The sequence below is a fragment of the Peromyscus maniculatus genome, chromosome 23, assembly GCF_049852395.1.
Source record: "Peromyscus maniculatus bairdii isolate BWxNUB_F1_BW_parent chromosome 23, HU_Pman_BW_mat_3.1, whole genome shotgun sequence".
In the NCBI taxonomy this organism is placed as follows: domain Eukaryota; kingdom Metazoa; phylum Chordata; class Mammalia; order Rodentia; family Cricetidae; genus Peromyscus; species Peromyscus maniculatus.
Window position 1 is genome coordinate 52561600 of NC_134874.1, and position 24779 is coordinate 52586378.

Sequence of the window (24779 nt, forward strand, 5' to 3'; positions counted from 1 at the left end):
AGATACAGTCTCACTATGTAGCCTTAGCAGGTCTAGAACTCACTGTGTAGACCAGGCTGGCCTGGAACTCACAGAACTCTATCTGCCTCTGCCTTCCGAGTGCTGGGACTAAAGGTACATGCCACCATGTCCAGCTAAGTACCAGCTTTAAAAGATGCACTTACATTGGCGATTCCTGCTTAGGTATACTGTACCTGCTATTGATGTGAGAAACACACTAAAGGAATTAAAATCCTGGTGTGTAACTCTGTCTTATGGTTTTATGGCACATCAAGCTATGTGCCTATGGCATTCTTTCTTTTATTTTTTTAATTCATCTATTTATTTTACACCCTGCCAAAACCTACCCACCACTCTCCCCTCTCAGTCCCTCTCCCCAATTCCTCTTACACACCCCAACCCCCTCCTCTTCCATCTCCATCCTGGAAGGGGCAAGTCCCCCATGAATATCAATAAAATATGGCATATCAAGTTGCAGAAAGACCAAGCACTTCCCCATGTATTAAGATTGGTTGGGCAAGGCAACCCAGTAAGAGGAGTAGGGTCCCAAGAGCCAGTAAAAGAGTTGGAGACAGCCCCTGTTCCTGCTGTTAGGAGTCCCCTAAGAAGACCAAGTTATTTCTTAAAGAAAGAAAAACTTCAAGAAATGGAACCTGTTTAACAAAAGAGAGGCAGGAAGGCAGTGTCCCACGCCTTCAATCCCAGGACTCAGGGAGTTTAAGGCCAGCCTGGGCTACACAGAGAAACCCTGTCTCCAAAAACCGAGAGAGAGAAAGAGAGAGAGAGAGAGAGAGAGAGAGAGAGAGAGAGAGAGAGAGAGAGAGAGAGAGAGAGAGAGGAATATAAGGCCTGAAACTCTTTGGCTCATACCTGACAGACAGTGCCTGTCCCAATAAAAAGGAATCATTAAAAAGAAACACCAAGTGTTCCTGGGAGTCTTAAGCCCAGAACTTGAATTTAGAAGGAAAATAAATGCAAACATACAGAGGTTTTGTGGGAGTTTTATGAAGGGAAAGCGCCTGACAATTGTCGTTTTCATGGACATGGATCCTGACAGGCACCAGAGCTTTCTTCAGGAGGAGACTAGGTCACCTAGTCAACGTCCCCTTAGAGGGGTAGCCCTTAAAGTCTTGAAAATCCCCGTAGCTTCTTAAATACATTTAACTCTCTAAAACTGAGCAGTGCTAAAGCTAACCTCTTAGGTCAACTGAGATAGTCATTTAAGGGGAAAAAAATTGAAGCCTTTTCAAAAGCAGCCATCAGGACCATCTAGCTTGGTGTGGTGCCCGTTGAAAGTTGGGTGCCTTCCATGGAGACCAAAATGAACACAAGGAACAAAAGAATGTTTGAGTAAATTTAGAGTGAGGTGTGTGTGTGTGTAGCAGAAAAACATGCCCAGAAATTTTCTGCAGAACTTACTATTCATTTTTGTTTTCTGTGTGCATATTCTGTATAACGTACCCACTCTCAGTATTCCCCCACATGCTGGCTATATACCTACAGTTTTCCAGACTGGGGATCCAGCATCAAATAGGGCAGAGTTCTCTCTTCTCAATAGTGGTCACGATCTTTAACAACTACAAATGTGTCTCCCACTCACCCTGGAGGTGGGAAAGTCTTCACATCTGGACACGCTAAGCGCTTGTCGCCCCCGCATGTAGCCTCTGAGGTCTCTGGAACATCTGGGGAAGGATTGCAGGTGGGGGTCACTGGCCGAGTCACCCACAAGCCTTGGGTGAATTCCTTCTCACAGCCTAACCACAAAGGATTCTGGGAACTCACAGTCCACTGTAAGTTTATCAGCCTGCAGTTGTTAAATGACCTTTCTGTGCCTGTCACAATGTTCTTTAAGTTTTCACTTAATTTTGTTTTTACAAAAGGAAGTTTAGCAGCAAGTCTGGAAGACAGGAAGTGACTCAGTGGCCTGGGAGTCAGGTGTGGGCAGTGAGGAGTGAGCTATAGGTCTGAAAACGTGTCCCTATGGGGGAGAGAACAGGGTTGGAATGTCAGAAACGACGATGACGTCAGCTCCAGGGTTACTCCTCCACTTTCCCAGGACAGTCATCCCTGTGTGTCACAGAAGCTGCTGTGACACAAGGAAGCATTTGTGCAGCCTGAGGGAACGGTGCAGACGCTTGAAGTGCCTCCTCGGGAAGGTTCTGACAGAAGCGGGGTGGTGGACTCTGGAGCCTTTGTTAACAGAAGCCATCGTGCACAGATGAATTTTAAAAACATACAACGTGGTCTATGTGTGTACTGTCCATCATTTCAAATATCCTAAATTAGATGGCACTATAATCACTTTATGAAATAAGTACCAATATGGAATACATAATTAATAATATATACCTTAGATTGTAAATAGAAATCACACTTGCCAAAGGAGAGGATCTTTGTAATGTTTAAGAGGTCATATGCATTCTGGAAGCAGAGGCAGGAGGATGTAGGTTTGAGGCAAGCCTGAGATACACAGTGAGTTCAAGGCCAGCCTGGGCTGCACAGCAAGCCCCTGTGTCAAAGATACCAAAGTTGAATTCAATTAAAAAATGGGAGAATCCATGGACATCTAAGGGCCTGCATTACCACCTTTGTACCGAGGAGGAGGAGGAGGTCCCTGAAATAACCCATCTCAGCCACATCAGCCAGCTACAGGATGTGTTCTTCTGGTTCTGTGTTTGGCTGGTCTAGCCAGGGCCTCCTGCTAGGCAAGGATTCTGCCTTTGAGCCACATCCCCAGCCACATGGAACATTTTCACCGTGTGTTTATAATCTCCAAGGGTGTGTAAGAAAAGATCTGGAAATTTCCAACAGAAGATAATAGGCCGTTGGTATTTCAGAATGACTTGTGTGCTATTTCTTTAGGGCTGGACGGTTCCGTCCTCGTCTGAAAGACTCCGTTGATAATGGGTGGGGGGGAGGTCGGTGGAACATACTCTACCTTACACTGTAGTCGCCCTGAGGAACCCCTCCATCAGACAGTGCACGCTTCTTTCAGCTCCCAATAGAATCTTCCTTCTCGAGGCTCTGATGTTTCTTTTTAATGTGAATGAAAACAATGGGGAGAGGAAGTGTGGAGGATTGGAATCTCGGCAGAGGCCCCGCAGGTCACTGGGGACCAGTGAGGTTCCTTTCTGCTCTTGGTGGCCGGAAGCCGGAGAGAGAATGATCATCTGTTCCCTGCTCTAAGTCTGTCAGAACCTCCATGCTGGAAGCTTCCTTGGTCTTCCCGAAAACATTAATCAAACCCCTTTGGGGTGCTTAGCACTGGGCTGATGCAGAGGCGGACAGCTGTGAAGGGACTATGAAAGTGGAGTAGACCAAAAATTCTGGTGCTGGGGTAAGTGGGGTGGAAGGACCAGGACGTGGAGGGAGGGAACCGTCAACCTCGGGTGGCAGGAGAGGGAGACACACAGAGACGTCGCGCTAAGAGCTGAGGTTTGAGGAGGTAGAGAAGGGAGAATGGATGAGAACTGGCTGGTTGGATGGAGGGGGACAAGGTCATCCTGGATGGAAAAAAACATCCAGAAGACGAGGGGCGTGGGGTTGGAGGCCGTTCAGAGAACCCTGGGTGTTTGGCGCCCCTAGCATGCCGGCCTTGGAAGTGGGAGGTACAGGGTGACCTCACTGAGACCTGTGCTCAGGGATTCCATGATGTCTGGAGGAGCACGGGTTTTTACTTTGAAGAGATTCGAGAACCATGGATCCTAAACAAGATTCAGGGTGCCCTCGCATCCGTCACCTTGCGTGAGGTTGGTGGGATTCTCAGTAAAATTCACTGGAGACATCCTGTGTTTCAAGGAAATATGTTGAAGAACGTCCTTGTTTGGCAGCCAGCTCTTTATGTTGCTGAGCAGAGATTCTGCATTCACCCTGTGATCTTGCGCTTAGCTGACCTCCGCTGTCCCTTGGCCGTGTGTCTCTTGGTTGTTTAGAGCTGAGCCCTTGGGTCTCACTATGGTGTTAGAATTCATGTGGTACACAGAGGGGCAGTTATAAAAAAAAAAAATGAATAAAGAGTTCTCTCTAAAGATTTTTTTTTTCTTTTAAAATTGCATGTGAGCTTCTTCAGGGAGGCAGAATGCCCAGGAGTCTTTAGAAACTGCAGAATCATACATCTCCCTAGAGCATCAATTTTCTCATGCTTGAAGGAGAGCTTTTGGTATTTTTTTTTAAAAAGTATGAATACATTACATTCTAAGTATGTATAGGAAAATGTAAAATTCATTGAGGGTACCTTTTCTTCCTGCTGTTCACTGTATCAGTGGGAAAGGGGAAAAACAAGATTCATTTCAGGGAAGAATAATGGCTTCAGGGTTTTTTTTTTAATTAATTTATTTATTATGTGCGTTGGTGTTTTGCCTGCATATCTGTCTGTCTGTCTGTGGGAGGGTGTCAGATCCCTGGAGCTGGAGTTACAGACAGTTGTGAGCTGTCATGTGGGTGTTGGGACTTGAACCCAGGTCCTTTGGAAGAGCAGCTGTGCTCTTAACCATTAAGCCATCGCTCCAGCCCTGGCTTCAGGTTTTTAAATGTAGGTCAATATAGAAAATTCGTTCTGTTCAGCAATTGTAAACACAAAAAGAAATCAAATTCCTGTGTCCAAGACAGGATTGCAGGGTGAGCTAACTGTCCTTCCTTTCCCAGGCTCCTCACACCCTCAGAGCTTCACGGACAGGTACAGGTGGTGAGGTGCACATGTGCATAGAGGGGATCTGAGGCTTGGGTAGCGGAGCCCTTTGCTTGGGGAGCTCCACAGTGTGACTGCCCCCTTTTTTCCAGGGTGTCTTTGGATTGCGGTTGTTGTCAAGGTTGTCCATAATCTATACTTGTTCTTCCTCCCATCTCGCTGGTTTTTTTTTTTTAAGATTTATTTATTTATTATGTATACAGCATATATGCCTGCAGGCCAGAAGAGGGCACCAGATCTCAGTATAGATGGTTGTGAGCCACCATGTGGTTGCTGGGAATTGAACTCAGGACCTCTGGAAGGACAGTCAGTGCTCTTAACCTCTGAGCCATCTCTCCAGCCCCCCATCTCTCTGTTTTGATTTTATTTGGTAAGGGCACTCACTCTTTTCTTCTGGCTCCGTCACTTCTCTCTTTCTAGAGATTAACAAAAGTCACCTACAACATTGTCGTCGTCATCCTCAGCCATGCCCATGTACAGGCTCCTTTTTTTTCTTTGTGATTGGCAGCACCACAAACCTACATTGAGCTCCTTCCTCTCTCCATATCCACTGTGCTCACATTTTCAGCCTCATAAAAAGGTGGAAGTCCTGGTCACAGAAATCAAGTGACAATTCATGGTGGCCATGGGTCACAGAGTGGAGGAAGCCATGCTGTTAGATGGTTCCAAGAAGGCTTCTTGGAAGAGGTGTCTGGTGAGCTGCACCCTTGAGAAAGGCAAGGCCTTATTTAAGTGGAGTACGAAGAACGGTGCCAGAGGCAGACACAGCTCGTTCAGGGCCCCCGGTCAGCTCACCCCAGTATGTGACCCAGTGCCTCCTTCTTGCTGAGAACCCAAGTCGCCATAGTTGAACAGGATTCCGTTTCGAGGAATGGAAGGCACTGCTGTCGTTATCGGCTTCTCATATCCCCGCTCGCCATCATGGCCAATTGGTTGATTGCCTCTGGGGTACAAATGAGGCCATCACAGTTAGTTAGGGTTCCTCTAGGGCATATCCAGGGAGTTCTGGTGTGTCCGCACTGAATCCAGCCTCGGATCTACGCGTGAGGAGCCCTGACCTTTGTCTCGCCACCAGAACGAGCCTCAGTCTCCTAGGACCAGGCTCTGTGCCACATCTGTGTCCCCAGTACTCTTCCAAAGCCACCTCTGGAAGGCCTGTAAACCGCATGAGATTTCATGCCATTGATTGTTATTGATTATGTCTGGGGCCCGGCACGCTGCCCAACATCAACCCCGGAAGCAGGTGCATCAGGCTTTTCAAATGGAGTACAACAGAACGCTATGTGCCCAGATTGTGCCCACCCAGCCCCCCCCCCCCCCGCAGCCTCCTGGAGTCAGACCAGGTAAGAAGAAGGAAGGCAAAGGAGACTTTCCAGGGAGAAGAGGGTTCCATGGCCAGAGACTTCTTAGAGTACTTTGGCAGGAGTAAGTCTACAGTTCACTCTGAGATGCACGCAGAACAAGGTGAGCCCTTCCCAGCTGCCCTGGGCTCAACACCTACGGAGCACACACCAGGTTCCATGTGCTCTGCCAGGCGCTCTTGGTGCCAGAATGAGTAAGCCCCTCAAAGAGCTGTGGTCAGATGGAGGAGACCGATGTGCATTGAGAATATGCCAAGGTCATCTCATAAGGACTGTAACAGCCCAAAGCCAGGCCATCCTGGGATTCCAGCGTCTCCACTGAATCATGGTACAAGATAAATGCGAGCAAGCCGGGCGAGGAAGACGTGGGACTAATGTTACGGAGGGAAAGATAAGAGGAGGCAATTAGAACTAAGTGTGGAGGGTGAACCACAGCCTGGGCCCAGGAACTCCAAGCAGTGCCGGACAGCCAGATGTGAGCCATGGCCGGCAGTGGCCAGCCAGGCCAGGGAGGCACAGTGGGCCATAATGGTGAGCTGAAACTCCATTCTGCTGGTGACAGGAATGAGAAAAGCTTTCAGGGATGCTCACTGAAGGAGAGACTCTTTGGAATTCTGTTGCTATAGTCCTCGACACAAGGCCTGAACCAAGGAGGAGAAAATGGAGGGGAGGAAAAGAGTGGTTTGGGAAATGTCTCGTAACATTTCAGGGGGGGAGGGGGCTGGGATTGTGTTGTGAGACTTTGGAGGATTAAGAAAGAAAGGGGGTCTCCCCGGTATTTGACTCATAGAACTCCATTCAGTTGATTCATTTAACCAGATTCTTCTCCTGTAACCAAGTGTTACAAAACACACAGTCAAGATGAGTGTTAACGAAATTTTTGTGACTGTGACAGGCACCCAATAAAAACCAGGAGGAAGGCTTTATTTTGGCTCAGGGTTCCAGAAGTTTCCCTACCATGATAGGGAGGCAGAGTGGCCAGGATGGAGCAGGGGGTGGTTTCCTTATTCCATTTGGGTCCCTCACCTACAGTATGCTATTGCCTCCATTCCGGTCCATCTTCCACATTCCTTTCTGATAGTGCTCCCCCGACACACCCCTGGAGGTGCACCCGACTGACCTCCCCGCCCTTGGACACCCCTGGAGGTGCACCCAACTAGCCTCCTAGGTGCTTTTCACCCAATCAAGCTGACAACTGAGACTAATGATGCTAGCATATGACCAGCAATATCAGATTGGGGAGGATAAAACGGGATGGGAAGGGAAAGTGGGTTTGCATACATAAAGGGTAACTATTTTTTGTGAAAATTTGTTTCAGTCTGTGTGTGTGCTGAAGTAAGTGTGTGCCTGTTCACAATATGCATCCTATTTCTTTATCTTACGGTGAAGATTGTGGTCAAACATTTTGAGAGTTCTATACTATTCTTTCTATGGTCGTGACGCAACCAGGAGTGATTTTTCAAGTATGACTCTGTCCCTCTAGGGCTTCATTACTTAAAAAGGGACAGTAATTCTCTATGAGAATAAAATGAGGTAAATTTTCCTTTTCCTTGGTTTTTTTGTTTTTTGTTTGTTTGTTTTGTTGTTGTTGTTGTTGTTTGTTTTGACACTGTCTTACACCGAAGCCCAAGCTGCTCTAGAATTCTCTGTGTAATAGACGCTGACATGAGACTCTCACAGCAGTCCGCAGTCCCAGGACCTGAGATTGGTTATAGGCACGAGCACCATATGCTGCTTCTGCCTTTTCCTCGGTCACTCTCCCGACTCCAACCCTGGCAGTTCTGTGTGTGCTTGGAGTTCCCAAGGATCAGATGCAGGGCAATGTTAAAAGGGGTCAGAGCCAGCAAGACTAATTCTCCCAGTCAGCACAGGACAGATGCTCAGGAACACTGCCACCCAGGGATGTCCACAGACAATTTCCCAGGCTCAGACTTACAACCAGAAGAATGGTGCTGCCTTCTTCTTTTGCAGATTTATTTACTTTTATGTAATATGCATGAGCGTTCTGTGTGTATGTATGTATACCATGTGTTCAAGGTCGGAAGAGGGCGTCAGATACCCTGACCTGGAATTGAGGATGGCTACAAGCTGACAGAGGTCCTCTGCAAGAGCGGGTGCTCCTAACTGCTTAATCACCTCTCCAGCCCCACGTTACCTTCTTTTCACGGAGGTTTTCCCACCTCAGGGGACTTCACCGGACATTTTTCCCATACTGGCACAGACCTCTAGGGTTAGAGGAACCTGCATATCTGAGAGAGATATTTTTCAGTTTGTCGGCCTCCATATCTGCGGTTTGCTTCTCACAGAGTCGATCATGTTTTCAGTCAACAGTCACTGAATACAACCCATCCACAAGGCCTTAGCCCAAGAACCAGAGATGTGGACTAGCGAGGTGGCTCAGTGCATATTGGTGCTTGCCAAGCCTGATAGCCCGGATTCCATCCACAGGATTTCCATGGTAGAAGCAGGGGACTGACTCTCTCGAGTTATCTTTTGACTTTCACACATGCACCATGGTGAACACCGTGATGTTTGTGTGCGCATACACACACACACACACATATACACACACAGAGGCATGCACTCACATATGCACACAGAGCAACATTTGCACGCCACAAGCTTTCCAGACCCCTGGATCCTATCTAAAAGTCCCAGGTTAAGAACCCCCAGACCATGTAAAGGCACATAAGGTCTCAGCCCCGGCTGGGAGCCTCTGGCGGCTGTTGGCTCCTGGAGATGGTAGAGTCACCTTTTTTAGTAGGTTGCCTGAGTTACAGTGAAGAGTCCCACACCCATGCACATAATTGGCCTCAGGAGTTGAACTCACTGGATTTTTTTTTTTTTAATGGGAGGATATAGTATTGGGAGGAGGACTTCTGAAGAATTAGAGGTGGGGGATGCATGTAATCAAAATATATTTCATACGTCTATAAAAGTCTCAGAGAATAAATTTTAAAACTGATACTAATAATTGCAAAACAGGGCCCCAGACCATCCAGTGGTCTGTTCAAGACAGACTTCCTAATATTTTTCTAATTATGTATGAATATTTACTTGTTCTTTACTTTAGATTAAACAGAGGTTCCTGGAAGACTGTTTTCAAAAGCTTCTGTTCAGCGTTAGGTACAGTTTGAGCAGCCAGAGAACATCCATTATAATCTTTTAGACAGAAACTCAAAATAGTTCTTTGGTATAAAGGTAACCGAATTTCAGCTTGTTTGCATGGTGTCTAAATGAGTTCGCATGTGACCTCCTTACAAAGCAGATCTGTGTGTAGACCCCTGGAGTATTTTTCACAATAAGAATGGACTTGGCATGAAGCCCACCTGGGAGAATCAGGACCTCTTGTTGAGGTCAGTGGCCTTAAGGTGCACATCACCTCCCAACTTTTCCAAGTCATTAACCCACAGGAAGCCCTTTTCCTGCGCTCATACTTCATTCATGTGTTCAGATTTTCCTCATGACATGGAAAATCAACGTTCTGAATGTGTTTCCCTTAATGAAGCCCACAAGTCTGATAGAGATCTTTTTCCCAAGGCTTTTGCTGCTTTGGCTCTGTTTTAAGGCATCTTTGACCTTGCGTTCCCCGAGTATCAGGCATAAGGAGGCTAATATTTTACTTATTAACTAGTATGCACATTGTAAATTGTAATCGCAAAACCGCCTTCCTCGGGCTGGTGTTCCTGTCCCCAGAGTAACAGCCGTTTAGGGGAAGCCTTTGCTGCCACCTTCAGAGTGTCACTTCTCATTTATGACTCTCGGTCGGCACGTATCATTTAGTGGAGAGACTGTAATGGAGCCTTCCGTGGGATACGGAATGAATCATGTTAAGCGCCTTGTCAAAGGAGGAACTAGATGCGGGCTGACAGGTGCCGTGTGGCCTCAGGGCCCTCCAGCAGGCACTCATATAGTCCCGTAAGGACCTGCTGCCAGGGAGGCATGAGCTCATGAGATTCCAAGGCTCTTGGCGGGCAGAAGAAGGCTTCTCCACAACAGAACTGTCCGACTCAAATTTCACATCATCTGCCGGGATTTGAGTGGTCGCTTGATCCAAAAATACCTCCTTTGCCGTGAGCCCTGGAGGGCACTGCCATCCCCACAGGGGTGTGATTTCCTGATTTGTGCTGAAACAGGGTGTTTATCTTCTTAGAGACGCATGTGTCGGGCGCCATGCGCTGTTGTTCTACAGAGCTTAACAGTAGGCTTCCTCATTGGGGCGCTACGCAGCTGTCAACAGGATAAATAAATATATAAATGCCTTCCATTTTTTTGAGACCAGATGAAGGGCTGAGTGGGTAGCTATCGGAATATTAAATTAACAAACAGCTCTGTCTGTTACAGAAAAAGTCAGCATCCCCCCCACCCCCCGCCCCCCATAGGAAGAGTAGCAAAGGCTGTGTTCTGGTAATCACAGTGGAGTCGTTTCATTCCTCACAGTCCTCTGAGGGAGGCGCTGTTGTTTAGTCCTATCCTATAGAGAGGAAACGGAGGCCTGCAAATCTAGCCTACCCAGGCTTAGAGAGGTCATGAAGCATGGAGCTGGAATTTAACCTCAGCCTTCTCTTTCAGCCATGCTCAGCCAGCATCCTCTTGGTCTGCCTGTGTCCTAGGACTGCTTCCTAGATAAACTGACAGGCTCTCTTTAGAGAGGAACGTGTAGTATTCAGCGAGAAAAAAAAACTTGAGCAAGAAAGAAGCTAGAATACATCCTCTTGGGTGTTGTTGTTTGTCTTGACTTCCCTGGAAAGCGGTGCGTAAAAGTGAAATCATCTTGTCTTTTCAGATGTTCCTGACGTTGAACGACTTTGCTAGTTTCATGAAAAAGGGTCACACTGTGTGTGTGAATATGTATATGACTTTTGGAGTCTGTAATCTACCAGAGTTCACATGGTCATTTTCAAAAGATGGAAGATTTGCCTCTATTTGGCCTTGTTTTTTGTCTTTTTTTTTTTTTTTTTTAAAGCAAACCCTGAAACTTTAGCATTCAAGAAATATCAGTTTCATACCTAGAGTGAAATGCACCCTCGAAACAGTGTAAATTCTCATAGAGCAGATCAAGGATAAGGGAACAGCTGTTACAGAGATATCTGCTGTCTGCATACCTAAGACTTCCAAGAGGAAAGAGACGGGAACATGGTCCACGCTTGACCTTGCACTTCCTGACTCCTGTTAGTTTAAGGCGTCCCTATGGCATCACTGAAGCCGAGCCCTGCTGCAGGAATAGACTTCCGCTTGGAATTTCCTTTGTGAAGTCTGCTGAGAACATAAATCAGAACCATATGAGATGTGTCTTAATCCAGGATGTAAAATAACATGGGAAATGTCAACCCAGAGAGCGTCTCTGAAATACATTCATTAGGACGTGCATGCTGGTAACTTTTTTTTTTTTTTTACTTAGAGTGAAAGCCTCTGGAGACATGAATTTATTTTAAACTCAGGAGTGTGGAGGCCTTGGTTGATAAGAAGAGAAGGTCTTGAACGAATGGCAGCAGGAATATTATTTAGCTACCTAGAGTGTTTGAAAGGACATCTGGTGGCATTGTCAGCTGAAAATACGGGTTTTTAGGAGGTTATATAAGGGCTGGCAAGATGTCTCCGCTGGTGAAAGTGCTTGTGACACAGATTCCCGGGGATCTGACGCCCTCTTCTGGCCTCCACAGACACCTGCACTCATGTGCACATTCACACACACACACACACACACACACACACACACACACACACACGTAAAATTAGATGAATCTTTAAAAATAATACATAATGACCTTAGCATAGATGTATTTACACATTTTCATAAGTGACAAGTAGCTGCATGTTAACTGAACGTGTTCATCTCTAAGGGGATTTTCAATTTCATTCTTTTAATTTTTTTCACCTTTTGTTCGTCTTCTTACTCAAAAAGAGAAAATTGACGTTACTCCCCCACCCCTTGGTGTCTTCCTGGCTTTGCTCCGCCGCCTCCGCCCACTCCTTCAGACACCAAGATCCATAAAAGTCTCTCACTTGCTGACAATGGAGTCGCTACATGCAACCTAGGAACAGCTTCCTGTCTGTTCTCTAGTCTGTAGATGACTTGCATCAGATACTTCAAATGACAGAAATGCTGCGGAACTAGTTACCTCGCTGCATGACCCATGGGACAAGGACAAGGGGAAGGGTCTGCGCCTGCTCAGGTCAGGCCTATTTTCCCTCCATGTCTTTAACCTGAGGTTGATTGAGTCCATGCGGACAGAATCCAGAGGATATGGATGTTGTGCCCAGATCGTGACCCCCAGAGAGACCACCAAAGACGAGTATGCCAGAATGCAAAAGCAAGGTTTAATTCTGGATATCCAAAAGCAATACAAGCCTAGGCAGGGACTTCGTCCAATACACCCAACACAGTGGAGGCTGGAGGAAGCGCCCACCTGTCTGCAAGCTCAGTTTTTAAAGGGAAAAGTCACAAGGTTACATCATTTAGGGGTGCTAGTATGGATACAATTCTGATTGGCTCGCTTCTAGGGACTTTCTAGAAATTACTTCTAAGGGAGTGGTTGCCCGCCATCATTTCTAGTCTGGCAGGCATTACCTCGTGACTATCTTGTGACTCTGTACTTTTACACTTCCTGGTTTCTGGAATCTGAACTGACTGGTTTCAGTAACTAATGGCCTATTCCCAAAAGGAGAAATCTTAGGCCTTAATTTTAGGGTGAAAGCATTTTGGTCTTATTTCTAAGATGGCTCATTTTGGTCTCACATGGAGACCCAGCTGTAGTTTAATTTGACATTTGAAAGTAAACATTGTATCTTTACTCAAAATGCTCTGGCCCTCTATAAGGTCTTATTAGTCTATTTTCTGTCTAAGCAGAGCTGACAACCAGTTCAGGCCCTTGCTTGGTAGCCCTACCAGGGGCCCTAACAGCTCTGCCAGCTTGTGCACTGGCTAGGCTTCAGTGTCATCCTGAAATCAGCATCTCCCAGGTCTTGTCATTGGGCCCCTTCCCTTATTGGCTGGTGCTGCCCTGATGAACAGAGCATTGGTAGCTCTTTGAACTGTTGGTTTGGTACACTTTAGTTGGAGTGTCCATGGGTGAGTGTTTAAATCTATAGCTCAAATATGCTATCCTTCTCTTGGATTCCATTTAAGGAGGACTACAAAGTTAGCTCGCTACCTCAAGTCTGTTCTTGTGAACATTATCTTAAGATTTTATTTTTATTTCAGATGTATGAATGTTTGCGTGTGTGTGTGTGTGTGTGTGTGTGTGTGTGTGTGTGTGTGTGTATGTGTGTGTATGCGCGCGTGCAGTGCCAAAAGAGGCCAAAAAAGGGTGTAGGATCCCCTGGAACTGTAGTTACAGAGAGTTGTGAGCCACCATGTGGGTACTGGGATCCAAACCCTATTCTTCTGCAAGAGCAGCCAGTGCTCTTAGCTGCTGAGCCATCTCTCCAGCCCTGCAAAACTATCCTTGTGGACTTGAATCTGGTCAGTATTTGGACAAGCATGTTAGACTCCTGTCATACTGACTACATGGATAAAGGGGTATGTCCCTGGAAGCTAGGTCCGGCACTAAATTACATTCCCATCATGTGAGGTGGGTATGTGGATGCATCTCTGTTTAAGAGGAATTCTGTACTTACATTGTTCCCTATAGTGTTCCTAAGACTTTGGGACAAATGACAAAAGCCACATGAATCTTCTACAAAGTGAGGTACCTGCTATGCAAAGTCAACAATGTAAGGTTTAAGGCTCTTAAAAGCACACTTATATTTTATTTAAGTATTACCTAAGATGTTTATCACGCATTTGTGGGGTGTCTCAGTTGTCTTTTACTTCTTGTTAATTTCAATTACTACATGAAATAGTGTTCTGTTATGACATTTTCCTACTTATCCATCATTGTGTTGGGTTCAAAGTCATCCCTTTACTACTTTTCGCTTTGTTGGTCCCCTTCTCCCTCACAAATGGTCTCCTGCTTAAATGTCATATGTGTACACATACATACATTTCTTTATTTAAATCTACAACTCTCCTATGCGAGAAATGCAATATTTCCAACGGACTTCAGTATCGGTGTGACACGCACTTAGACTGTGGACTGACAGGAGTCAGCACTGGGTCCGTGTGTCTGGTGGAGAAAAGGACTGAGACTCAGTCACTGTTCTATCGCTGTGAAGAGACGCCATGACCAGGTCAACTCTTAGAAAAGAAAACATTTAACGGGGGGCTTGCTTGCAGGTTCATGGGTTAGTCTGTTACTGTCATGGCAGGAGCATGGTGGCACACATGGCCCCCGAGCAGTAGCTAAGATTTACACCCTGATCCTCAGTCAGAGGGAGAAAGAGAGACTGGGCCTGGTATAGGCTTTTGAGACCTCAGAGCGCATCCCCCCACACCCCAGAGACACACTTCCTCCACCAAGGCCACACTTCATGATCTTTGCAATCCTTTCAGACAGTTCCACCCCCTGGGGACTAAGCATTCAAACATGTGGGCATGTGGGAGCTGTTCTTATTCAAACCACCGCAGGTTGCATTGACCTCATCAATTAAACCTTGGACTCCTCCACCCCAAACCAGGTAAAGCTATTTCAACTACCTGAACTCATTCATAAATTCCTTCCGCAAAGAATTGTTAAGGAACACCCAATAAAATTCCAGTACTTCAATTCTTCACTTGCTAGTCTTCTTTGCCTTGAAGAACACTGATAAATGAAATCAGTGGCTAAAAACCAATGACAACTTAATTTCTTGAGTCCTCTTCTTCTTATCCTCTTAGGATAAATGTTGTCCATTTAGAAAATCATCTGCAGAGCCAATGCCATCTGAATTCAACATCCAGAAAGAAAGCCTTCCCCAAGGCTACCAAAGGCACACTGAAAGGCTTTCAGTAAATATCTTATTTACAGTCTAAACCTATGCCAAAGAATGCAAGTGAACGCACATACACAACATCAAGTTTTTATGTATAGCCAGGTAATAAAATTACAAACATTTCTAAATTAAACAAGAATTGTTTGTATTTGATCCAGGCATTGCAGTTGGAGAGAAGTTGATCACAAGTCTCAGAAAGGCGTTGGGGGTTCTCGCTGAGCTGCATTTTGCCACGCCAGCCCTATGAGGAGCAGAAGCGTATAAAAAGCCCGGAGGGTGGGTGGCTTGCTTTATCCTAAAAAACGGCAAGCCTTTCATCAATATCATGAAAGTTTCTGGTGTCATTGGAGTCATGGAGCTGTGGAAGAGTTGAGCTAAACTGAGTGCCTAACCTCTTCCAAGTACAGACATTCAGACATAGCCTAAAAACAGTTACAAGAGAAGTTTGAGTCCCTAAGAACATGCATGCTTTTCAATGTTTAAAAGTAAATTCGACGCCGGGCGTTGGTGGCGCACGCCTTTAATCCCAGCACTCGGGAGGCAGAGGCAGGCGGATCTTTGTGAGTTCGAGGCCAGCCTGGGCTACCAAGTGAGTTCCAGGAAAGGCGCAAAGCTACACAGAGAAACCCTGTCTCGAAAAACCAAAAAAAAAAAAAAAAAAAAAAAAAAAAGTAAATTCGAAGGGCTGGAGAGATGCCTCAGCAGTTAAGAGCACTTGCTGAGCTCACAGAGGACCAGGTTCGCTTCCCAGCACCCACATGGTGGTGGCTCACAGCTGTCTGTATTTATAGTTCCAGGGGATCTGGTGCCCGCTTCTGACCTCTTGAGACACCTGTAATCAAATGTGCGCTCGCACACACACACACACACACACACACACACACACACACACACAAACATTTAAAAAATGCTTTTTAGAGCCATATAGGATGGAAGAGTGCCTCTTGGGCAGCAAGAAACCAACACCCTGGCAGCTTCCAACTGGGGAGATCAAAGTCCCTCCAATGCAGAGTTTAGACATCCTGCTGGGGAACCAACATCAGGACAACTCCTGTGCACTCTTTACCTTGCTAGAAGATAGACAGGACTAGGGAGAGAGAGGGGGGGGGAGAGAGGGAGAGGGAGAGGGAGAGAGAGAGAGAGCCTCCAAACTCATGTGCTTACTCCAAAAAGGGTTACTAGAACCTGTTGTCATGGCGGGTCAATATTCAAGGCACTTCAGCCCACACCTGTAAATCGTGGTCTTTCTAATGAATCAGCTCTTGTCTCCCTACTTTGATTTCATTGGCTTAACTGACTTCATCTTGAAGACTCTCTTGAGAACTAGTGCTAAGCAGTGTGTCCTCGACTTCAAAAGGCTGAGGATGTTCACACGCTTGTAGACGCATGCAGCCTTCCTGGGAAATATCACAAGTGCCTGATGGGAACAGTCTGTCCCAAATGAAAAAGGAGAAGAAAGCTGTCCGTTGTCTAATGGAAAACTTGAGTCAACACAGTCTGGTCAGAAATTGTTTGGCTGGACAAGTGTATCCTCTCTGCTCTCTCTTTGGTACTGATTGGAGTGGGGAGACTGTACATTTTTATCTCATTAAGTACTAGGAATCATGGGCCCGAAGAATGGTGTTTATACCCCTAAAGCTTTCTTGTTCTGCTGCACCTGGACTCTGGCTTTTCTGTGGTACAAAGGAGACTTTTTATGTTCTCTGAGTTCACACAAGCTGGCAGCAGTCAGCAAGGATGCAAGTTTGAGGGAAGAAGTGATTCAAACTGCCTTCATTCCAGAGCCACAGCAGCAGACATTCAACTCCAGTTTCCAGTAGAAATAAAGGTTCATAGTGTCTTCCGTACACCTCGCATGGGGAAGGCAGCAGCTTAAATTAGCTTGCAGGAGACGGCTGCTTCAGCAAATCTCTGAAACCGTAATGTGATAAAAAGACAGAAATCTTACTCCTTGCTCCTGGTTCATGCCAGGGGCTGATTTGCTATGGCTCTGGCCCCTGTGTCGTCATTCTGAGACCCAGGTGGAGTGCCACCCCTACCTAGGACATGCAGCCTCATGACACAGGGACAAGAAAGGGAAAACTGGCAGGTGACAACCCCTATGTGTTTTTAAGTTTTTTTTTTTTAATTAGCATATATTACTTCTGCTTACCTCTCATTGGGTGAAGTGGATTGTATGACCAAGCTAACTAATTATATATTTGATTATTTATTAAAAGTACATAGTTTGCATATTTATGCATATTATAAATTCCATGTGCTATATGATGTGTGTCATACACACATACTACATATGATTTTCCCAACTTGGCTGAAAAAGAATTTAAAACAGCGCTTCGGTGACAAGGAATAAACCTATTTCTTAAAATAGGCTTACCCTCCTTTTACTGTAATAGAAATTATTTTAGTGATGAGATTTGTTACTAATCCAGCTTGCAGTTGATATTTCAAAACTAGGAAATAAGGCTAACATTAAGATGAAGGGCTGGAGAGACAACTCAGTGGTTAAGAGCACTGGCTACTCTTACAGAGGACCTGGGTTCAGTTCCCAGCAACCACATAGTGCCTCACAACTGCCTGTAACTCCAGTTCCAGGAGATCCAAAGCCCCCTTCTGGCCTCTGTGAAAACTGCATCCATGAGAACATACACACACACAGATACACACAGATACATAATTTAAAAACAAAAAAAATTTTTTTTTTTTTAAGAATTGATGATGGAATGAACATTATGTCATTACGTGACTCTGGCTGTGCAGAAAGAAATGCACATGCTCGGAGCCAAGCGCTTCTCCTCTGGTGGAGTGGATTTAGATGCTACAGAGTTGTATGCATCTATGAACTCCCAGGTTTTTCCTTCCTTTTTCCTTACAGCAATATGTTTTGTTGTGCATCTAGAAAAGGGTTGCTTGAAACCATGGTGAGATAAAACAGGTGTTTATAAACTGACTTGATGTTTTGAAAGTGTAATGATTGGTAATCTTAAATTTGCCCTAAATAACCTGTATTTTAGCTCCCTGTCCTCACTTAGAATATAATATAAAGGAAAATGTTATACAAAAAAGCACCTTTAGTGTGTGTGTGTGTGTGTGTGTGTGTGTGTGTGTGTGTGTGTGTGTGAATTATTCAGGTATTAAAAATACCAAAACAAACTTAATACAGATTCATAAAATGCAGGAAAAATGATGGATCCTGACATCAGACCATAGACTCTAAATCGAAGGCAGAGAAAACCATAATGAGCTGGCCTACACCTGTAATTTAGGTTCTAATGCCCTCCTGGGAGAAGGATCCTGGGAAGTATGTGCTCTGTGCAGTCTTAACGAGCATGTTATTCATGGCCATATAGAGATGAATTGGCTAGCCTGGCACTAATTTGAACAGAATCTGCCTCATATCTGACCAAAGAATACACATTTAATAAGCAGGGCCTTCACTTGAGAAGTTCTCTCTGAAGGCAAAGGCGTCATTTTCCTTAAGTAGTACATTAATCATGAAACTAGCTCATCAGTATGAATTATCCTAAACCTATAACCAAGAGCCTGTTGAAATCCTAACCCCTTCCAGATACCATAATGCTGGTTAATTGCATCCAAGGAGACATCTCGTGGTGGCTGAGTCACCCCTCCCTGCTAGTAAGACCTTCTTTGGGAACAAGATGCACAATGCGCTCTCCAGTTCAGTGGAGGGGGAAGCCAGGGCTCCCCAAGACCCTTCCCCGACTCACTCCTGTTGAGTGTCTTCATGAACACGTGGGAAGCAGCTGCTTCACACTGGGGCCAGTCTGTCTGTGAAGTCTGCAGGAGTTTTGTAAGGACAGTGGTCGTGACTACCCCAGTAATAAAACTCTCGGGAGAGGAGCCCTGGCTCCTTCCAGCCAATCAGATTTCTGATCATTCATCCTAATGTAGCCCTGGTTCGAATCTTCAGCCATTTAGGAAGACAACTTAATGCCTTTGGGCTGGCTGGGGAAGACTATGTTATACAGGGCACAATGTGAACCCAAACGTGCTGAACGCGCTTAGCTAGGCATTTCTCTCTCGATGCGCGCACCAGTTTGAAAATACAATAAGGCTGTAACTTGGGAGGAGCGCCGCCAAGTTGCGCAGCAGACCTTTCAAAGCTCAGCAAAGCTCTTGCCTTGACCGTGGCCGTCCTGCGTCTGGAGCGGCCACTGTTCGTTCACACCAAAGTCGCTAAGTCCCACCCCCTTTGAGGAAACCGGTCTAAGTCTCTACCTCTGTGGGTCTCCAGCCTCCTCCTACCTTCAGTCTGCCCTGGGCAGGACTTACTGACGTGTTTCATTTTGGCTACGTTCGTTGTTATCACCCCCAGCAAAACACAACTTGGTGGTATTCAAATATCAACATATTTAAGAAATCATTCCCCAAACAAAATAAGTTTCCTGTTTCTTTATAAATAATATCATTATATGGGAACATACTCACGGTGTGTAATTATGTTTGTGAACAGCCGTCGAGCTAAGATACTATTATGTTGCCACTCAGGCAGATAACGTACATTAAAGTATGTGTTGGTAATGAGACAAGGGTTTACTGTGATTGTGCCTTCCAGGTTTCCTTCAATAATGTTTCACAACTGAACGGGTACCATTATTAAGAAACATGGTACAATTTTGTAAAAAAAACATATCACTAGCCAGGGTTTGTTTCTACGGTGCCTGTATTCCCATACCCATGGGAACATACAGCCCTCCAGCCCCACTGAGACAGTTCCCCTTTCCCACAGGTCCCCATCATCCCCCCGCGCCCCCCCCCCCGCCAGCTCTGTCACACTCTAAGCAACTGGCTGTAGGTCAGGTGAGGAGGTGAAGCTGAGGCAGCTGAGGCGAAGCCTGTGACGTCCTGTCAAATCGGAATCACAGACAGGTCTCAAGAGAGAGTTCCCGAGGCTGGAGAGAAGGTTAAGAGCACTGGCTGCTCTTTTAGAGGACCTGGATTCAATTGCCAGCACCCACATGGCAGCTCACAACTGTCTGTGACTCCAGTTCCAGGGGACCCGACACCCTCATATCCATGCAGGCAAAACACCAATGCACATAAAATATAATTAACTAATTAAAAACAAACAGCAACAAGAAATAGAGGAGTACCCAACCCCAACCAGACGCCCACTGAACTTGTTGCATAAGTCATTGAAACAAGTTGTTTCCAGCCCCCCAGTGCCATTGACGTGAGACCCTAGGGCTCCTCAGGCTACACTGTGGGAGAAGGAGACTTCTTAGGAACACGTGGATGGTGTGTAGTTGGGAATTGAGATGGTCAGCCTCAAACCAATCAGAAGGGGTCCCTCACATAAAGAGGTCCTGCTGTTATAACTAGACGATGTTGAGTCATCCTTCTGTCCCTTCTACTCAGGCCATGTATGTTCTCTGTCTTTTATTCACTTAGCAACCATCTCCATTATCTGATGGAGAAGCTTAGTGTGTATTGGATTCATAGTATACATAGAGTTTAGGACACTCAACAACAACAAAAAATCTTGGGCAAAATGAGCCAAGTGACTTGATTATTATGATTATTGGTTATTATGTGGACTTGTTATAAAACTGATATTGGAGAGGCTGGGAAGAGGGCTCCATTGGCCAAGCACTGGCCAGGCAAGATGCTGAGCTGAGTCTCGGTGGTGCATGCCTGTAATCCCAACACTGAGACAGTAGAGGCAGAAGGTTCCACAGGACTGGCTGGCCAGGTGGCCAGGTGGTCGGGCTGAATGTTCAGCTCTCGATTCAGTGAGAGACAGACATTGTCTCAAGCAACAAGCAGGACAACAATAAAGGAAGGTCAACTTTAGGCCTCCATGTTCTCACACTTGTGCATAGTCATCTGCACACACACACACACACACACACACACACACACACACGCACACACGGACATATACACACTTATATCACACACACACACGCACACACACACACACACACACACACACACACACTTGGACATATACACACTTATATGACAGACACATGCACAAATTTCACCCTTAGTTCTGAAGAAGTCCTGTCATGGTACCCAGCCAAATGTATTACATTCTCCGAAGTGAAGTGCAATAAACCTTTCTTCAGTTTCCCTTTCCATAACTTCAGGTACTTGAAGTCTACCTCAGAAAACACTGAAGATAGATAGATAGATAGATAGATAGATAGATAGATAGATAGATAGATACATACATACATACATACATACATACATACATACATACATATATAAGATAGATGCATAAATAGATACATATATAAATACATAGATACAAAGATACATAGATACATAGATACAAAAATACATAGATAGATAAAAGAAACAACTCATGAGTTTGGGGAGCATGGTGAAATCTCACACAGTCCCACAGGGTCCCACAGGGTCCCACAGGGTCCCACAGGGTCCCACTGTATCACACTGGGGATGAGAGTTGCCTTTTTGTCTCAAATGTGCACACTGTGTGTGTCACCTGCCTGACAGTCATTTGGAAGCCATCTTGACTATCAAATCAAAAGTCAAGGCGTATAATGGGCTTTGACCACAAACAGGGTTTCACCATCCACTGGGAATCTTGGGTTACATCTCTACAGATAAAAGGGGGCGTCTCTAGTACAATAACCTCAGGAGAGATCTGGAGGCCCTGGCGCCCCGTGGCATTCTTGAAAACACAGCTTGTGTTTTCAGAGGAAGGCTGCAGTGAATTGATGTATTGCTGCAGCTGCTACACGAGCAGGTGAGGGCTGCAAATGGGGAACAAACAGAATAGTCAAAATGTGATTTTAATGGCTCTTAATGCTTTTGTATAATACGGTGATGGTTACCGAGAGCGCATTAAAAAATAAATGTCCATGCTTTCCTCGTCAAGTGTCATTTAAATCTCATTAGATGGATCTTTGTGAAATGGCACCGGCAATATGACTCCCTTCTAATTGTCCTGCGTTTTTGGCCACTGCAAAGGCCCTGGGGAAAACAGCATTTGTCGGATAGGGGTTCGCGAAGGGACTGCGGGTGAGCCAGAGACGCCGTAAGGCCCCTTTCTAACCCAGCTGAACAGTCAAAGTGAAATTTGATGGTGGCGATGATACGAGATGGTTTTGTTGCTGGTTGGTAAAGTTTCCTTTGCTCTTCAATTGCGATGTCAAGACGCTAGGCCAGCAGCCATTATTCCCTTTGTTATCTTAATATTCACTGTGCCGGGTAAGGTGCCCCGATACTGGGTATGTATAGAGAGCTGTTGTGTCCTCTAGACGGATTGATTCCTTTTTCACTACGTATTGACCTCTCTCTTGTAGCTAGAGTTTTCCTGCCTTGCCCACAGTCAGGACAAATCTTTGTCACCCTCCAGTCCCACAACCACTCAGACCCAACCAAGTAAACACAGAGACTTATATTGCTTACAAACTGTATGGCCGTGGCAGTCTTCTTACTAACTGTTCTTATAGCTTAAATTAATCCAGTTCCATAAATCTATACCTTGCCACATGGCTCGTGGATTACTTGCCAGCATCTTCACATGCTGCTTGTCCTGGTGGTGGCTGGCAGTGATTCCTTCCACCTTCCTATTCTTTCTCTTCTCCTCTCTGTTAGTCCCGCCTATACTTCCTGCCTGGCCACTGGCCAATCAGTGTTTTATTTATTGACCAATCACAGCAATTTGACATACAGACCATCCCACAACACTCTCTCGGTAGACTCATTCTCCCTGCTCCCTTGTGGTTCCCACTTGTCAGGCACTGGTTACCGCTCTCACGATGGTGACAAAATGCCCGAGAGAAGGGATTTTAAGGGAGGATTTGCTTTGTGTCACAGTTTGAGGGGATACAGATCGGCATGGTAGGGAGGACTTGCTCATATCTGGACAGGCTGGGGAGCACAGAGCTCATTAAAAAGGAGGCTGACCTATAACCCACCCCCACACCCTCAGTGACCCATCCCCTTTAGCTATATCCCTTCTAAGATTCTACAGCCTTCTAAAACACCACCACCATGTGGGGACCAAGTGTTCAAACACATCCCTTCCCATCCACCCCAAGGCACAGCATCCCTTCCCATCCACCCCAAGGCACAGCATCCCTTCCCATCCACCCCAAGGCACAGCATCCCTTCCCACCCACCACAAAGCACAGTATCCCTTCCCATCCACCACAAAGCACAGCATCCCTTCCCATCCACCCCAAGGCACAGCATCCCTTTCCATCCACCACAAAGCACAGCATCCCTTCCCATCCACCACAAAGCACAGTATCCCTTTCCATCCTTCATTATCAGCTCTACATGTCATAGAAGCTGAACAAGTCCTCCATTAGGAGAACGTGTCACTGAATCTTACTGTAGAATGCAAAAGGAGGGTGTGCACTTGATGGACATTTAGGCAAATAAAGGCAATTGAGTATAGTCTAAAGAACTGCTCGCCATAGCCTGGTGAGTGGCATTTTCTAATTTACTATTATTTAATCCTCGCAATTTGGATTTGAGTCTGAAACCTAAAAACTTGGCACAGGCATTTTAAAACAATGATTTTTTGAAAGGAAGTGAAATCGTCTGGAGAGACCTTCTGTAAAATCGTTCTGCCTAGCTTCTATCCCATCCCAATGCCTGACCAGAGTTCTCAGTTCCAGCAGGTTTTCTAGACAGAGCTGCGGCTCTAGGTCCCCACATCTTGTTATCATTTCTTTCCCAGGGTTTACCGTCCTTTGTTTCCCTGAATTCCCATTTCCTTCTGAGTTTCCTTATGCTGTAGAGCTCCTGGCTTCTAGGTCTCTCCATGTCATCATTTTCTAGCTCTCTGGGACTTTTTTGCTAAAAAATCTACTTTTTGATCATAGTACAAACAAAAATAAAACAGCAAAATGCATAATTGGTGTGATTCGTTAGAAAATACAGAGTTTTTTGATTCCTTATCAACTCCTAACTGAACTAAAAGCCTGTCCTGAAATCAGCTATTTTCTCGTTTCAACACTCAAGTGTCATAGTGAAGCAGGCGGTAGATGCACAGCCTGAAACTTGACATGAATGTGAAATCCATGCTGGTCAGAATTAGCAGGAACCCCTCAATGCTACAAAGACCAGAACTTGGAGGTTCTCTATTCCTGGGGTGGCAGCAGATTGGAGATACTAAAGGAAGCTCTGCCTCCCTGAAGGTTTTGCTTTTGTGCGTCCTTGGGAGCTAAGATCTGACCTTTGGTTTCTTTTAATATACATTAAATGGCTGTGTCACATCAAGCATACTGGACGGCTGCTGAGATTTTATTAGAAAGGGCGCGCGGTCTCGGGCCTGCGGCCCATGCTCATGTAGATCGTGTGTGTGTGTGTGTGTGTGTGTGTGTGTGTGTGTGTGTGTGTGCGCGCGCGTGTGCGCAAAGGATTCAAGGAAGGCCTTTACTAGCACTTTTGACTACAGTGGAACAAGCGCCCAGGGAAATGGAAACACACCGACTGAGCGTCCCAGCGGCTGAGGAGATCTTTGGCGGGGACCTTTCCCTGGGCTTTTTACTTCTATTTGGAGAAACTGAACTCCTGCCAGATGAACTTCTTTTCCCTGGCCTGATGTTTATCTAACAGCATGGTGGTTGTGAAATCCTCCACAGTTCACGAGGTCAGAGAACGACCTGGTTTACACGCTCCTCCCATGTCACTCCACAGACTCCCTCAGGGAGGATGCTCGCATGGGCAGCGGGTATATCCACCCCACCAACGGTCACCCAAAGGACCAGCCGGACTCTGGGGTGTGGCCTTCTCGGTTCTGGCTGCTCCGTAAGACTCGGGTCTCAGCATCCTTTTCCCCTCTGCACTCTGAGTTTGAAGTCATTCCAACAGGCTTGACCAATGAACATCTTCATGCGATGTATTGGGAATTAAAACCGTCGGTGAAA

At 45.8% G+C, this 24779-nt stretch overlaps 1 protein-coding gene across 7 annotated transcripts in view; it reads left to right on the forward strand.

Moving 5' to 3' along the window:
* Nucleotides 1-24779, forward strand: part of Stard13 (StAR related lipid transfer domain containing 13) — a 214641-nt gene that overhangs the window by 127199 nt on the left and 62663 nt on the right. Inside the window, exon 1 of one of the 7 annotated variants that reach the window (XM_076560096.1) lies at nucleotides 2982-3337. The exons of the other annotated variants lie outside the window; for them this stretch is intronic. The gene's annotated coding sequence lies outside the window, so the exon portion shown is untranslated. Of the gene's footprint in view, nucleotides 1-2981; nucleotides 3338-24779 lie in introns of those variants that run through there. 7 annotated transcript variants of the gene reach the window in all.